A 17757-nucleotide genomic window follows, 5' to 3' on the forward strand; every position below is an offset into this window, starting at 1 on the left:
ACTGTATGGCGCCGAAGGAGGGTTTGGTGCCAGCTGAGGTCTGCTCAGATGAGGGCTGTAGAGAGCTCCCGGGGCCGGAACGTGTGGATGGGAGAACTGGTCTTGGGGGAAGGGGGATGGTCAGATGTCCAACCAGAGGCCCTGGGCTAGAAGAGGGGCCCTGTGGGAGGGAGGAAGTTGGGCTCAGTATTCTTGGTTTGGCCCCACACCTTGGGGGTGGCATCAGTGGCCCCGTGCCCCACCCCCCACTCCCACTGGCTCCCGGGTAAGTTGGCCTCCAGCCCAGAGGTTGGGGAATTTCCCCAGCTCCCTCCCTGCTGGGCGCAGACCTGTTCTCCCTGAGGCCCCAGGCCCCACCTTCTCAGGGCCTGATTCAGCACCTGCTGGCTTCTCCAGCCCCTTGGTGAGTGGCCCTTAAAAAAGTCCTTCTCTCTCTCAGCATCTTTCACCTTCCAGGACCCAGACTTCCGCCACCATTTGGGAAGGGAGGAGGCAAGGAAGATGGCCAGTGGTCACCTGGACCCCGTGCTGTCAATGGGAAACAGGTGAGCAGGCCAGGAGAGCAGGTGTGCAGGGGTCAGTTGAGAGTTTGACACGGGAATGGGGAGACCTGAAGACACTCCGGTGAGCTGGCCAGTAGCATTTGGGAGTTCAGCACAGAGCTGGGGGGGGGGGCAGTTTTAGGCGTCATCAGGTGTGGGTGGCACTTGGAGCCATAGGGAGGGGGGTAAAAAGAAGGAGGTAGAGCCAGGAGCCTGCAGGGGAGTCGGAAAGGGGTGAGGCCACAGTCCCCCAAAACTGATCTATACATTGACTGCAATCCAATAAAGAATCTACACTTTGTCTTTATAACTATGCAATCCATTTGTAAAGTCCATGAGGAAAATAAAAGTGCAGGAATGAATAGGCTGAAAGGACTTGAATGGACAGGTCTCCAAAGAAGATACACAGATGGCCAACAAGGACATGGAATGATGCTCACCATCCTTAGCCATCAGGGAGATGCAAACCAAAACTACATTGAGACCACTTCACACCCACTGGAATGGCTGCCATCAAGAAAAAATGGAGAGCTGGCCCAGTGGTTCAGGTGGTTGGAGCGCCCTGCTCCTAACGCCGAGGTCACCAGTTCGATTCCCACATGGGCCAGTGAGCTGCGCTCTCTACAGCTAGATTGTGAACAACAGCTCTCCCTAGAGCTGGGCTGCCCTGAGCTGCTGCGGGCTCTGGTGTGCCGCCATGAGCAGCTGGTGGCCGGCGGACGACTGGCGACAGACTGCCTGGGGGGGGGGGGTCCGCAAGGCTCATAACACCAGCGTGATGGGCCAGGGAGCTGTGTCCTACACAACTAGACTGAGAAACAATGGCTTGAAACAGAGTTGGGGCAGGTGGAGACAGAACGGGGGGGGGGGCGGGGGGGAGAAAAAATGGAAAATGCTAGTGTTGACAAGGATGTGGAAAAATTGGAACCTCATGCGCAGCTGGTGGCAATGTAAATGGTACAGCCACTAAGAGTATGGAGCGTCCTCAAAAACTTAAAAACAGAACGATGTTTTATGGCCCAGCAATCTCACTGCAGGGTGGAATTTCCCCCCCCCCCCCATTGAAAGCAAGGACGAACAGGTATTTCTGCCCCCGTGTTCATAGCCGACTCACTCACAACAGCCACAAGGTGGCAGCAGCGCAGTGTCCAGTGCTGGCGGGATGGAGGGATGGATGGATGGATAAGAAACATGGACACAGATGCACCTGTAATCAGAGAAATGCGGGTGCGTGCCCCCTGAGATCAGAGTGCCCACCTACAAGACTGGCAAACATTGGAAGTTTTGAAAAGGGATGGGAGGATGGGGAAGACAGTCACCCCGTTACTTGCCAGAGTAAGTCAGGTTCTGGGTGCGGAGACGGTGCCCGTCAGCTTTCCAAAGGCACTCGTCCGGCCAGCCTTCCACCTCACGGGTTCCGTCCTGTGGGAACGTTCGCGTGTATGCATTCTGCATACGTGTGCTTTTCATCACCGCTTTGCTCCTAACAGTGAAGCTAGAAGCAGCCAGAAAGCATGTCCATCCAAAGGCACCAGCGACGGGAGCTGGACATGGCACAACAGCTCCCTGGGCTGGCACAGAACCATCTTGCCACTAAGCGAGCCCACAGCCCCCACGCCCCTCTGCACAGTCAGTCACCGTGGTGGCCTCTGCACATGGCCACTGGACCTTGTTTCCTGTTTGCCCTTGGTTCTGCCTGAGTTGGTTAAACCAGAAGCTGTATTAATGATTACAAAATTGGCTGTATTCTTCGGGGGAGAGGCAGGAGGGGGCCTGGGCTCTTGGTGCGGAATGTGGGCTGTGAGGCTGTGTCCCCCATCCCTCCTGAAGGGTACGGTGTTGCAGAGCCCTCCCTACACGGGGAACACGAGGTAGGGAGGGCAATAACCACACCCTTTCCACACTCATGCCCCCATTGCCCCTCGCCTGCATTCAAGTCCGCAGTGCCACCCCCATGCCTGCACTGCTCCTGGCTGTGGCTGGCAGGACTGCCCTGTGCTGTGGGACGGTGGTGACGAAGAGCACCAGTCAGGAAGCCCTGGTCCTCTTCTGTTGCCCCTCAGGCTAGAATGCAGAGCGCCTCTGCTCGGGGTCCAGGCTTGTGATTGCCGTCCTCCCCTACCCATGACCCTGCAGCTCCCGTGATGGACAAGGCGGTGAAGGACTTTGGGGCCACCTCCTCTAGCCCCCATGGTCCTTCCTCAGAGAACATGGAATGTTCTTGCCACTTGTGCCTCAGCTCTCCACCACACAAGCACCGAGGGCCACCTTCCCCAACGCCTCTCCCTCTGACCCTTCCACTAGAACCAGGTTCCTTCAGCCATTGGTGGAGAGCTCTTGACCTTGGAGAGGGTGTGCGGACCCAGTTTTTGGAAGGAGATGTGAGGGGAAGTCTGCTGTGGGAGGCGGGTGGGAGAGGTGCTTCTGGAGATGCCATTCCTCCCATTTAAGGGAGGAGTGGAGGTCAGAAACCGCCCTCCACTCACTGCCTTTGCTGGGTGAGGACGTGATGCGTGGTGCTACGGCAGCCATCATGTGACCGAGAGGAGACCAGGAGCAGAGCTGAGAGGCCAGTCCAGACCCTGCCATTGCGGACTCGACCTGCACCAGTGAACACCTTACTCTTATGAAGTCAAACAAGCAAACAGCCCTCACTGTCACGTAAGCTGCTTCGTGTTGAATGTTCTGTTGGTCGCAGCTCTGTGGCAGCATCAGTGTCACTAGTGTGTTCATGTCAGCTACCTCCACACTGTGTCTTGGAATATTGGTAATAAACGTTTCTACGAAAGAAAAATCAACTTCAGTGATATATGTATTTTTTAGATAAAAATGTGTTAGCCCTACCCCCCTCAGCCGTGCCCACTGAGCACTGAGCCTTTGTTCCTGGGGACCGCCTGGGGACCCCCAGTGAGGTGTCTTCTCTTCGGGATGACGTTGGGAAACAGCTCCGTCAGCCATCCTCCACGGTGGCCCATGAGCTGGAAGACCTGGAGGACACTGGCTGGGGCCAAGCTCTAGAGGGTCTGCTTGCGACGTCCATGCCATCAGCCCTCACAGCTCTCGGCCAGGAGCACATCCTATGAAGGGGCAACAAAGAAAGACACGACGACGTCAATCAAGAAGACTTACTGGCGTTCACCCTTGTATTCTCTGTGTGCAAACTGCCACTGGTGGGTGGTAGCACTGGTGACGGGTGACCACTGCCGTCCTACTAGCAAGTGACCTTCTCAAAGCCCTTCTCCCCAGGTGTTGCTCCACCATCTCTACCCGGACTGGTCCCCGAGGGTTAGCTCAGGAGGGGACAGAAGAAAGTGCCCCTGACAAGTCAGGACACTCGAGAGAGGGTGGCACCTGTACAGCCTGGTTGCCTCCCTGCCGGTCACTTGGATTCTCCTCATGCATCAGAACAGGGCGGTGCAAAGCCACCCCTAGACCTGTGGGCACAGCTCTGGTTAAATGTGAGGTTCGTTGTAGGAAGACAATGGCTGGAGACGGGGTCTCCCCATTGGATGCTGAAGCAGTGACACCACAGGTGGCTTTGTTGGATGGCTGATCAAGCACAGATTCATTGTCCCACCCACACACAGGCCGCTGGGATGATGTGCTGCCCTTTCTATCGTCCGTGAGCACGAGCTCGTGACAGAAGGGTCTCTCCAGCCCCAATCCAAGACGTCTTGATGTGTCGAAATAGCACTTTTATTCAGCCAAGTGCCTTTTTATTTTGATTCACGTCTCAGATTTATTTTACATTTTTCAACACTCTACCTTAGTTCTCTGTGTGTAGTTTAACTCATGCACATGTGCTCTTTGTACATTTGAAAATTTTAATAAAAGCCAACAGTTTTTAAAGTGTTTCAACAGCATTTATATACATTATGATGCACAAACTGCCTTCGAGTCCTGGCGTCTGCTCTGTCCCATCCGGGGGCACCGCCAGCCGTGCCTGCTGGTTGCTCCAAGTCAGGGATCTCACCTTACAGTTCCCACATGTCACGGGGCACTTCGGTGTTCACGGCACACCAAACACATACGCTGCCCAGACTTGTTTCTCCTGGTTCTGTGGCTCGAATAGGGAAGTACCATGTTAAACAAAACACAGCAAGGCCTTATGGTCTCACAGGGCCCAAATCAAACAAGGCAGAAACCAGGATTCTCCCACGTAAAGGCAAGGACGGCAGCCGCTGGAGGCAGGCAGGGCCCGGCAAACCCACTGCCAGGTGTCAGGACAAGACAGATGTGCAGCTAGCATGCTGTTTCCCTGGGGGTTCAGACTATTCTGGAAGGGGACTCTGGAGTGGTAAGACTCTCACCCGGACACCAAGGGAACCGGACAAGCTTAATTAAGGTTCTGGCTCTCTCAGCTCCAATTTTAGGAACAGAAGAAAAAAATAAATACTGTATCTTGATACGTTTTCTCTCTTAATAGGGTTCTTACTGAAAGAAATGCAACCTGATGTCTCTCACTATTCTGTTATAAAATTTAAAGCATGCAAAGACACACATATAATTTTAATAATTTCTTACACCAATTAACTCATCCAGTAGATTATTTTTAATGTCTACCAAGCAAACCTATAGCACCGGTTATATTTATTAAACCATTTAATTTTCAATCATAATTATGAAACTCCATGTACCAAGCAGTAAACTCTCAACACAAAGCAAAAACTCCTGCTCCTGGATGTGACAAAAGCAAATATCAGACAAAACCTTGCAGCAAAAGCAACTCTAAAATGTAGACTTAAAAACAGCTGTTTGAAGGTATCTGCGAGCAACCGAGGCAGCCAGGACTCCAGGGGTCAGCACACTGCCAGAGGGTCACACTGACATGAGCCCGGCATTTTCAGCTGCTTTCCTCATGGGGACACCTGCTAATTTGTGGATGGTGCTGGGCTTAGGGGCCAGGTGGGACATGCAGCTCGGAGCTTTCCGCATTCTCACAGGCCCCGGGAGACAAGTGTCGGTGTTAAGGGCTACCACCCACCCTCTGTGTCTCTTTTCCCCTCCAGGTATCTGCCCGTTTCTAAGCTGTTTGGGGTGAAGGTTAAGTAGCCAAGCAGAGGGTGGCAGCTAACAGCCTAAAGGGCCGATGCTGAGGGGTCTGGTGACGTTGTGGGAAGAAGCTGGAGGTCTGGCATCCAGGGGAAGCCATCTGGGAGACACCCAGGCCTTCAGGGGAGGCCCCGGAATGTGACACCCAGCAAACGAAGACAAACCCGTCCCCACCCTACGCAGGTTTTCATGCACAAACGTCCAACATTCACTCAGAAATTACCAGGCATGCCAGGAGACAGGAACAAAAGCAAACAAAAAACTAGAGAAAAAGCAGCAGACACAGAGGACCCAGGTATTGGGGCTATTAGACATGGATTTTTAAATAATTATGATTAAAACATTCCAGGAACAATGACAAGATGGAGAATTTTACCAGAGGCCTGGAATCTGTGAAAAAACAAGCAGATGGAAATGAAGGGCTGGGTGGGTAAGTGTCATAGCTGATGAGCCTCAGCTGACCCTCGCACAGCAGCCGTCAGCACAGTGCTGGGGGTGCTGCGAATCCATGCCTGCACCCCTGCTCCTGGGGACGCTGCTCCTGGCTCTTCCCCAGCATTTGGGGCTGCGGCTGCCACCATGGCTGCCTTCCCATCCCCATCTCACGCCCCACCCTTCTCAGTGCACACCCCAGTCCTGTCTCAGGTGTGCTTCCGGGGCACCCTATAGCCGTGGAGGGTCCCCAGCACCTGGGTCTCCAGACTCTGGGGAGGGCAGGCTGAGAGCTGGCCACTGCAGGCTGCAGGCCAGGCTCTGGGCAGGCCTGACCTGTGGGGGCGGGGAGCTCCGGGGGGAGGGCATGCTGGGGTGGGGAATGAGGGGCCATGGCTCCCCTTACCTGAGGGCAGGGCTCCCCACCTGCCTTGGGACCATGTGGTAGGACGGCAGCTTACTCCCCCAGATCCTGGGATCCTAAGCAAGCAGATGGCGGGGAGGCCTGGCCTCCTTCATCCCTTTTCCCAGACCTGTGGTCTGGCTCCTATGTCTGCCTGGCAGAGAGTGGAAACCCCAAAACACAAACCAGCTCTCTTTGGCCTTCAAGGTCAAGGTACATACCTGAGCCTGGTAGGGACCCACCTGACCCCACCCCTTACCTCCAGCCTCACCATCACCTGTCTTTAAGCACCAGGCCACCACTCTCCCCTCACTGGAGGGGAGCCCTCTGCTGAGGGGCCTGGGCTGCCCCATGGGACCCCTGGCTCCAGGCAGGCAGGGACTGGTCATCAAAATCTCCCCTGGTGAGCTGTTGGGACGGACGGTAGGGCTGGGAGCAGGGTCTGTCCTGCAGGGACCCAGCCCGGGTGGCGAACACAGGCACTGGGGTCGTCCGGGAGGTGCAGAGCACTGCTGGCCTCTGAAACAGACAGCTCTGAGGTTGACTCTATTCCGTACTGCCCGACCCCAACCCCGCTGACAACAGCCGGTGCAAAAAGAGAGGACAGCCAGCCCATTTATGACACAGACCACAGTGACACAACTAGCATACACATGGAAAAGAAGGACCACGAAGGCATTCTCTGAGGATATGCTTGGATACTGGACAACCTAAGGGATTCCAGTAGAAACAACGGCTGTTAACAAAACGTGGTGAGCTGGCAACAGGAGAAAGGTGTGGGACCACCATCTTCTTTCTTCTGTTCCAATAATGAGCTTCCAGGACGGAAAATCTAGAAATCAGTGACAAAGAAACACAAGAAACTGAAGAAGCTACGGCAGGCGCAGGACCTACGAGGGAAGCTATGGAATCGTACAGAACGGCAGGAAATAGGTTTTGAAGGAAGAAAAGCAATGCCAGTTAGAACCCCAGGAGACCTGTCCAGTGGTTAAAATGATCCGAAAACTTACGTGGAGGAATAAATGCTCAAGGAGAGAACAGAAAAGAGCAAGGACGTGCCTCCCGAGGGGCCAGGCCAACCTCTGAAGCTACTGCAACCCAGGAAACAAGCCACCAATGTAGGGAGAGGCAGAGATCCATCGGCTGGACTCGAAGTTCTAGAAATAGTCACCACTGTGCAGGAGAACCTCATTCATGACAGACGAGGAGGGCAACTTCAGTGCGGAAGGGCGGGTGACTGCTGAGCGGTGCGGCACAGCGAGGATAGACTTACACGGCCCGTCAATGTTAAGACCAGATCGATTAAATGATGAGCTGTGGAAGTCAAGATAATTGGAAAACACTAGGTCAGCACAGATGTTATCTAGGGTGGAGAAGAGCGCCTTAACTCAAGCTGGACCCTAAACTATAAAAGAACGGTAGATACACTTGACTTGATAGAAATATTAAGTTTTGTATGAAAAAAGATACCATAAACAAACTCAATATAAAAATGATAAACTTGGAAAAATATGTATTTGTAAAGCAAGCGACAGACAAATCATGAATATCTATAATATACCAAAGGCTCTTGGAAATTGACAATAAACAGATTTTTAAACACCAGCGAAAGAGGGACAAAGTCGAAGTAAGCAAGCCACAGAAGAGCAGAGACAAATGGTGGACAAACACGTGGGTTCACCGGCTATCAGGAAAATGCCACTGAACCCACCCCTGCCACAGGCTCCACAGTCCACTGCCACACACTGAAGTCAGGCTGGTGCCTAGTGGGCCTGGGCAAAGGGATCAGGGACCCTCAGATGCTGACAGTAGAAATGAGAATCATTACCACACCTTGGGAAGCAGTCTGTCAACCACAAATATGATTAAAGATACAAATGGACATCAGTCCCGATGGAGAATTTCTGCCATAAAAATAAAACCTCTGTTGCAGAAAATATATGTTCAGAGTTGTCTGGTGCAACATTCTTTACAGTGGCACGAGAGGAAAAAACTACAATAAATAAAGCGAATGGTGGTACAGACAAACGGCTCCTTCGTTCGGTGATGCAGGGAAGAGTTTCATACTGGACCACGTGCCTGACGCTGTTTTAAGAGCCAAGACTGGCAACAAATGAAAGCTCCAGCCCTTATGAAAGTTTTATTCTAGTTAAGGAGACAGAAAGTAAGCAAATAAATATATCTAAACATTAGGTAGTGCTTAGTACTAAGATCGAACATCATTCAGGAGAAAAAAGGAAATTAAGAAAGTTTCATTCTATGATAGTATCTAAAAGAATGAACTATTCAGGAGTAAAGCTAACTGAGTCAGTGAAAGCCTTGTAGCTCACAACCACGGAACACTGTGGAAAGGAACTGACGAGGGACTAAGTGAGGGGAGGACACCCTTGTTCATCGACAGGAAGACTCAGCATCGTAAAGATGTCAGTTCTACCCCAAGCAGCCAACAGACCCAACACGATCTCTACAAAAATCCCAACGGCCTTTTCCCACAGAAATAGAAAGGCTAATCAATCCCCAAATTCATACGGAATCGCAAGGGACCCCAAACAGCCGAAACAGTCTTGAAAAACAATGAAGTTGGAGGACTCGCACTTCCCGACTTTGAAACTCACCGCAAAGCCATGGTGATTAAACCAGTGCGGTGCTGGCTTAGGACACATGTGTGGAGCCACGGAAAAGCATACAGAGCCCAGAAATAAACCCTCACGGATATGGTCGAATGATTTTTAACCAAGGTGCCAAGACCATTCACTGGGAAAGCACAGTCTTTTCTACAAATGGTGCTGGGAAAACTGGATACCCACACGCAAAAGAATGAAGTTGGACCCTTCCCTGACATCATATACAAAAGTGGATCAAAGACTTAAACTTACAAACTAAAACTTTCAAACTCTTAGAATAAAATCTTCATGACTTGGATTAGGCAATGCTTTCTCAAATATGACACCAGGAGCACAGGTAACGAAAGAAAAAAAATACATAAATTGAACTTCCTCATAATTAGAAAACTTGGTGAATCAAAGGGCATTGTCAAGAGAATGAAAAGGCCACCCACAGAATGGGGAAAAATGTTTGAAAATCACGTATCTGAGAAGGGATTAATATTCAGACTATATGAACAATTCCTGCAACTCAGTAACAACAAAAAAACCAACCCAATTCAGAAATGGGCAAAAGACATTTTTCCAAAGATACAAATGGCCACTAAGCACATGAAAAGATGCTGAACAAAACTACCACGAAATACCCCTTTGTACCCATTATTTAAAGAATGGAAAATAACGTATGTTGGTGGAGAAATTGACAAACTTTTCCTGAAATTCACATGGAAATGCAAGAGCCCCCAACTAACCAAAGCAATCTTTAAAAAGAAGAACAAAGTTGGAGAACTCGCACTGCCTAATTTCAAAATTTATGCAAGTCTACAGTAATCAAGACAGTATGCTACTGACGTAATGTAACATGGATAAACAGAACAGAACCAAACGTCCAGAAATCAGCCCTCACATTTATGTGCAATTGATTTTCAACAAGAGTGGCAAGACAATTCAACGGGGGGAAGAATAGTCTTTTCAACAAATGGTGCTGGGACGATTGGATTGCTACACTCAAAAGAATGACATTGGACCAAACCTCACACCATGTACAAAAATTAACTCAAAATGGATCAAACACCTAAATGTCAGGGCTAGAGCTACAAAGCTCTAAGAAGAAAACACAGAAGTAGTATCTGACTTTGGATTTGCCAGTGTTTTCTTAAACATGACACCCAAAGCACAAACAACAAAAGGAAAAACAGATAAATTTGACTTCCAAAAATTAAAAATTTTTGTGATTTGAAGGACACTATCAAGAAAGTGGAAAGACAATCCACAAAGTGGGAGAAATTATTTGAAACCTTGTATCTGATAAGAGCCTAATAACCAGGCTACATAAAGAACTCTTATAGCACAATAATAATAAAGACAAATCACCTAATTAAAACACAGGCAAAGGATTTGAATAGACATTTCTCTGAAGAAGATGCATAAATGACCAATAAGCACAGGATAAGACACTCAATATTATTAGTCAGTAGGGAAATGCAAATTAAAGCTACAATAAGATGTCATTTCACACCCACAGGATGGCTAGGATCAAATCAAAAGGAGCCCCAGTAACCAGTGCTGGCGAGGATGTGGACAGTGGAACCCTAGTGCAGTACTGCTGGGAATGGAAAATGGTGCAGGCATTTGGAAAACAGTCTGGCAGTTCCTCAAAAAGTTCAACAGAGTTACGGTATGACCCGGCAATTCTGCTTCTGGATATACAACCAAGAGAAATGAAAACATACGTCCACACAAAACTTGTACCCGAATGTTTGCAGCTATTCATAAAGTTGAAGAGAGAACCACTCCCAATGTCCATGAATGGATGAACGGGTAAGCCTAATGTGGCCTATCCATACAGTGGAATATTATCCAGCCACGAAAAGGAAGGAAGACTGAAACGCCACAACACGAGGCTGGAATCATCATGCTCAGTGAAAGAAGCCAGACACAAAAGACACATATTTTGATTCCAGAAGGAATAGTGGTCACCAGGGGCTGGCGGGAGGGAGGCATGGGGAGTGACTGCTAATGGGTACAGGGCCTCTCTTAGGGGTGGTGAAATGTTCTAGAATTAGACTGTGGTGATGGATGTGGTTGTGAATATACTAAAATCTGCTGCATTACACACTTGTTTAAAGGGGTAAGTTTTATGGTATATGAATTATATCTTAATTTTAAAAGTTTTTAAAAAGAGAATGAAAAGAGAGGAATTACAAACATTGCGTATAAACATCATCCTACAACTACTTTGCAGTAAAGATCTGTGTGTTTGATTCTATATTAATACATATGTATTACACTTCAATACAAAATCAAGGGAAAATAGGACCACAGCACACTTAAATCGACCAAAAGAACATACAAGGACAACCGGAAGTGGCTTTATTCTCAGTAACCCCAAACTAGAACCCCATGTCCAGGGATGGGGGTGGGTTCCATCACCCAAGGAGGCCGCCCCGTGCCCCAAGGTCCATGCATCTCATGGACATATTACTGAGTGAAAAAAGTTGGATGCAGACGAGAATGGACTATGTGAGCCATTCAGATGAAATTCAAAACAGGCAAAGCTGGTGAGTGGGGTGGAGGTTAGAGCAGCAGCGGCCTGGGGGCAGCCCTGACTGAGTGGCACCAGGGTGCCCCCTGGGGGCACGTGAACACGGGTGATTACCGGGGTGTCTGCATGTGTGAACATTATCTAACTGTACACTTAAGATTTGGACACTACTCCTCAATGAAAACATGTTAAAAGAAGAAACAAAGCATGATTTTTAGCGTACACATGAAACAAGCTTTTTTAAGAAACAACACAAAACAGAAAAGCTCACATGAGCACTTTATCCTGGGAGCAGCCCGGGCGGGGAAGAACGGGGTGGGGCCCGGGTACAACGATGGAAGGGAGACTGTGTGAGTCAGGACCTCATCCCAGCTCCCAGGACCTGCCCTCGGCTCGGCGTCCACCGAAGCCTTGGTGTCCGCCTCTCTCTCCCCTGCCTGGCCTGCCCTCTCCCTTCAAACCAGCCACCCGCCCCAACTCACCGAGGCCCTGGGTCCTGGAACCCTCTCCGCCACCCCAGACCACAGTCGGCTTCCCTCCCGCGGCTGCCGGGCACAGGAAGGGGACAGTAATCCGTGCTGTCACCTGCCCCCGCGCTGAAGGCCGCCGAGCCACGCCCACCCGCGTGGGCTGCGAGGGGATCCGACAGCATCTGGGGCCACGCACACAGCGCCTTGGGCACGTGAAGGCGCAGGGGGACGTCCCACTGCAGAGACCCCAGAGGGAGCAGCTTTGGGGAGCGGCTGCAGCAAGTGTTTTGGAGAGAATCCAGCAGAAGGGGGAGCCCTGGCACTGGGGCTCCCTAGGCCTTGGCCGCGAGCTGCCTGGGCTCAGGGCCCACAGGAGAGGAAGAAGCGGCAGAGGGCGGGCCAGGCGCAGGCAGCGAAACCCCCACAGTCCTGGGGTACGTGGAGCCCCGTGGCTCCTGTCCCGGGGCTGCCGCCCCCACGCCAGCCGTGCAGAGGCCCCTGCTGAGTCCTCACCCGACCCTGGCCTGTCATCGCCCCGCCCCACAGACACAGGGCTGCCCTTCCAGGTCCCCGCCCCGCGCTCCGCTGGGCCCCTCCAGTCCCTCACTGGCCGCTGCCTGCACCCACCCCACGGCTTCAACACAGGCGTGTGCCGGCCGCTCCCACAACCTGGTCCCCAACAGGCCTCTTCTGCTCCCGTTTCCACCACAGCCCCAAGCCGGTGCCAGAGCTGAGGTCACCTCCCTGTTACCTCCCAACCATCCCTGTACCCCGGTACCGGGAACTGGGCCCTGCCTCACTGCCCCCTCCTCCCACGCCGGGTCGACCACGCGGGCCTTCACCACTGCGGGGGCGCCGGGACCGGGGCAGCAGCCCCCCAGCTCTCCCCTCAGTACACAAAGTCCCCTTCCTGCATGCAAACCCCACCAGGTCGAGCGGCCGCTTGAACCCCTGCTTCCCATTTCTCCTAGGACCCCCGAGTTCATCACCGGTCACCCCTCTCCTCTCTAGTCTCCGGGAGCCCGGGTCACTGTAGACCTGAGCTTCCCAGCTGCAGACGGGTCTTAGCACGTGCAGTCACCCCCACCGCGACGTCCTTCCACTTCCCCGAGAACACCGCCCATCCTTCTTCTATCGCACCCGATGCCCGCGCCCCCGCAGACACTCAGCTTTCTCCCGCCCTCTTGCCTAGAACCGATGCAGAGGGGGCGCCCCCAGTCTCTGCCCTCTGGGCCTGCGCCCTCCACCCCTGACGGGAACCGAGTCCATCCGCGTCAGGAGTGTTCGAAGTGCTGCATCTCCTCTCAGTTCCGCCCTCGGGGACCTCGGGGGTTTACGCCGCGAAGTCTCAGCGCCGCGCGGAAAGAGGGGAGCCCCGTGAGGGGCGCTATTGCGGCGCGGCACCGCCAGGTGGCGCGCTGGTCGCGGGGACCAGACCAGGTGGCCCCGAGGCCACCCTGGGGATACTGAAAGAGCCCAGCGGCTAGGACAGGGGCCTCTCTCTATGAAGACACCCAGTTCAAAGCTGGCTCTCGTGGCCACAGAGCACCAGCGCGGAGCTGGCCACCGTGTGGCCTGGGGATGACTTCGGACGCCCCCTGTGCAGCTGTCCCAGCCCTCACAGCTTCCCAAATGGACCAAACCATTCTCGGGGGGAACCGTCTCTTGGGAACTTAAAAGCGCTCGGTTTGCCCTGCAGAGCCGGCAGAGACAGCCGTGACCCACCTTCCTAGGGTCCGGGCCACCCGAGCACAAGAACCGAGGCCCTGATGCCTCCCACGCCGGGGCTCCCAGCCCTCCCACCAGCAGGGTGCTGGCTTGCGCTGTTGCAGCCGTTCCTTCCTCCTCACCTTGTTGCGTCCACACAGCAGCCAGGGGATGCGATCAGAATCCAAGCTCGATCCTGTCCCTTAGCGCATCAAACCCTCCAGCGGTGCCCACTCACTGGGAGTACAAGTCAGTATCTCCGTGGGGGCCGCACGGCCTGTGTGCCTTCCCCATCCTCCCTCAGCTCCACACACCGCTGCCTTGCTGCACCCAACACGCCAACAAGCTATGCCTGTCTCCCTCTGCCCAAATTTCCTCAGGGGACAGGCCAGGCCGGCCAGGCCTCACCTCGGCCTGTCAGCACCTGGCATCCCAAATACTCACTTTTCTATTTGCGTATTGGGTCAGGGACTCTGGGGGTTATCACATACTTGCTCTGAAGGGACACCACTGGGGCCTCTGAGTGCCGCCATGTCAGTGTGGAGGGTTGGGCCCAGGTCCATCTCATAGTGGGGCCAGGGGTCCCTTGAACCTGTCCTAGGTTGTCTCCCCAGTTCCTGAATGCACTGAAATTAGACAGACTTGGCCACTGGTGTCATCTTCATTTCGGGTCCCAGCGCTCCTGACATCAGATCTGGGGGCGGGGGGGAGGGGCTGGCTCTCCCACACCAAGCAACTCCCTAATTCTAGATGAACACCGACTGAGTGCCATATTAACCTAACTGTCTACATGAGATGGCATCAGACATCATAGACCAAGGACTCAGTCCCCTGAGACGGTGCCATCGCAGACGCCACCTGCACATGCAGGCTGTCACCTGTGCTTCTGACTATGCAGTGACGATCGGGGTTCCTGTGCTCCCTGCTTGGGTTCAATAATTTGCTAGAGCAACTCACAAAGCTCAGGGAAACACCCATTTCTTACAATGGACACTGATGAACAGCCAGATAAGAGGACCACAGGGTGAGGTCTGGAAGGGTCCCAAGCATAGGAGCTCCCGTCCCCATGGAACAGGCGTGCATTACCCTCCTGACTCATGGATGTGTTTGCCAACCAACAAGTTCATCAAATCTTGTTCAGGGTTTTTATGGAGCTTCATCTCCAGCCCCTAGCCCTGCCCCAGAGGTCCAACCCTCTACTCACGTGGTGTTTCTGGAGACAGAGGCTATCAAGGGACCCCACCCTAAGTCACCTCATTAGCATAAAGGCAGGTATTATCAAAAAGGGCTCCTTACGGATAACAAGACACTCCTGACACTCAGGAAATTCCCACTGTTTTAGGAGCTCTGTGCCCGGAACTGGGGACAAAGACCAAACATCTTTCTTACTATGCCATGGGCAGGAAGGGCCAAGCAGCACTCCAGCCTTTCCAAAACTGTAACCCAACGACACAGTGTATCCTTCAGGAAACTGAAATTAATATCCCATTAAAGACTTGAACAACAGGGATGGTGACTGTGAATAATGGTCCCCAAAGAGGTCCATGTCCTAATCCTTGGAACCCTGGAAGCTGTGTATACAGGACCTCACACAATACATGGGATTTTGCAGATGTGATTAAAGTAAGGGTCAGCCCTACTGACACCTGACCTTGAGCTTCGGGCCTCTAGAACTTCCAGAGAATAAATTTCCACCCAATTTATGTCACTTTGTTACAACAGCCCTAGAGAACTAACACAGAAGCAGTGACCCACTTCTGAGGTATGGAGAGCGGTGGACAGTGTGGCCCTCAGCCCGAGTATGGGCACTGTCCCAGGGCCCATCCATTAGCGTCCCCTGCCCTGGCCCTCCTCCCACCCGGGGAATATGCCCCTCACAGGCGACCTCCCTTCCTTCTCCACCATGCTCCGGGAACCTGAAACCCCAGAATTCCTGCCCAAACAGCACGAGCGTGCTTCCCCTGCTTGTTCAGGCCCCGTCCACAGGTCTGGCCTGGGTGGGACACGATGCTGGTGGGCACACATCCAGGTTCAAGCACGGCCACTTGTGCAACAGAGTGAAATGCTTGGCCTCTCCGATTCCCTCTGGTACAGGCTTGCTTTGTGCCCATGGCCTCCAGGCTAATGGCTCCTGCTTAGTCTTGCACACAGACATGCCAGTCCTTAGAGGGATTCTGCTCCTGGCTTCTTTTACAGAAGGAGCCCTTACCAAAAAGTGCCTCTCCCAATGAGACAGAGAAGTAGGTACAAAAATCGTGATTGTTTATCAAAGATATGCAGGAACCTCATGACCAGACTCACATCAACTAGAGTCAACAGACTAAGAACAAGGAAGTTTCACAATCTTCCTTGGACCCTTGCTGGCACTCCAATGTCTGCGGTGGTCAATCACCTCTTGCCCCTCCCATGTCCCCTTCCCTTGACATAAAAGAAGCCTGAACATACTTTCTTAAGATGTATTTGAGGTACCACAAAGGCTCCAATCTTGCTGCCTCCTCCAGCTGCTGGTGGTGGGTGCAGGTGCTACATTCCTTGGCTTGTGGCTGCAGCACTTCAGCCTCTGCCTCTGTTGTCACATGGCGTCCTCCCGTGTGTGTGTGTGTGTGTGTCCAAATTCCCCTCTTCTTATGAGGACACCAGTTGTACAGGGATAAGGCCCACCCTAATAACCTCATCCTAACTTGATGACATATGTAAAGACCCTATTTCCAAATAAGGTCGCATTCATAGGTAGCAGGGCTTAGGATTTCAACACTGTGTTTGGGATACACAATCCAGCCCATAACAATTGCAGACAACAGAATCCACTCAAGCTTGTTTAAGCAGATAGGGATTTATAAGAAGTTATAAGACGACTCACCGAGCAGGCTAAGCTTCTGGGAACAGTGCGCAGACCCCCAATCAGACAGGTCTGGATGAGGGATCTACTGTCCCCACCAAGCCCGGAACCACTGTCTCTGCAGCAGCAGGAAGTTGACACCATTCCAGCCCAGAAGTATGCTGCCTTTGCTGGGAGCAGATCCAGCTGCCCGGCAGATGTCCTGGTATATCAGCCCCTTCACACCAGAAGTCGGATGCCTGCCCTACTGGCGAGGGCAGACAGACCAATGTCATCCTTCTGAATTCTAAGTGGGAAAATGAGGGGCAGGCAGGCCCCAGCTCAGGTGGTTGGTTGCTCCTAACACCCTAACACCTGGGAGGCCGCAGGTTTGAGTCCCACATGGGCCAGTGAGCTGCACCCTCTACAGCTAAGACTGTGAACAACCGCTCTCCTTGGAGCTGGGCTGCTGTGAGCAGCGACCACCGACTGGCACCTGACATGACTGGCAACCGACTGTCTCAGCAGAGTGGAGCGCAAGGCTCATAACACCAGCATGGGCCAGGGAGCTGTGTCCTACACAACTAGACTGAGACACAACGGCTTGAAGGAGGAAAAAAAAAGTGGGAAAGAGGATTCATGATGTGGGAACTATGAAAAGGCAGAAAGGACATTCAGAACTGCTGGGCAGCCACAGAGATAGATGTCCACCACAGCCCTAACTCTGTTCTTTTATAGTTCCCCTCCCCTCCCCCACGCTTAGTGCCCACGCCCCTAGCGGTGCTGCCACAGCCGTGGGCGTGACATGCGTCTGGCCAGTGAGATGCAGCCGGAAGCCCAGTGGGGAGCTCTTCGGGTCCCGCTGCCCACACTGGGTGGCCGCAGGGCGCTTGAGCATGGTTTGTTCATGCCTCCAATACTAAGTAACAGTGCCAGGCACTGATGGACACTCCAAGAAAGACACGGTCCCTATCCTCAGGTCGCCATCGCCCAGCAAGGAGGCGCACAGGGAAGCCCGACAGGTAAGTCCGACAGGCAAGTCAGCGCCGAGTTGTGGCTCATTCACTCAGTCATTCTCGTCCAGCGTGCAGGATGGCGGCCCCGCGGGCAGCCCTGAGGACACAAGTGAGCCGACTGCCCAGTCCGGTCCTCCCGGAGCCGACACTGGAACCTCAGTCCACACGT

At 52.7% G+C, this 17757-nt stretch overlaps 2 long non-coding RNA genes across 3 annotated transcripts; one reads left to right on the plus strand and one right to left on the minus strand.

Moving 5' to 3' along the window:
• The first annotated feature begins 109 nt into the window (after positions 1-109).
• Positions 110-3340, plus strand: LOC141570489 (uncharacterized). 2 transcript variants are annotated; one of them, XR_012494480.1, is made up of 2 exons: positions 110-545; positions 874-3340. It is a non-coding gene; the product is annotated as an uncharacterized LOC141570489 (long non-coding RNA). The 2 variants fall into 2 exon arrangements; XR_012494481.1 differs by having other exon boundaries at positions 931-3340.
• LOC141570490 (uncharacterized) lies at positions 3337-17407 on the minus strand. The gene is made up of 2 exons (XR_012494482.1): positions 16615-17407; positions 3337-3619 (listed from the first exon to the last, which is right to left on the minus strand). It is a non-coding gene; the product is annotated as an uncharacterized LOC141570490 (long non-coding RNA).
• Positions 17408-17757: the final 350 nt, after the last annotated feature.

The sequence above is a fragment of the Rhinolophus sinicus genome, linkage group LG03, assembly GCF_036562045.2.
Source record: "Rhinolophus sinicus isolate RSC01 linkage group LG03, ASM3656204v1, whole genome shotgun sequence".
NCBI classification, from domain to species: domain Eukaryota; kingdom Metazoa; phylum Chordata; class Mammalia; order Chiroptera; family Rhinolophidae; genus Rhinolophus; species Rhinolophus sinicus.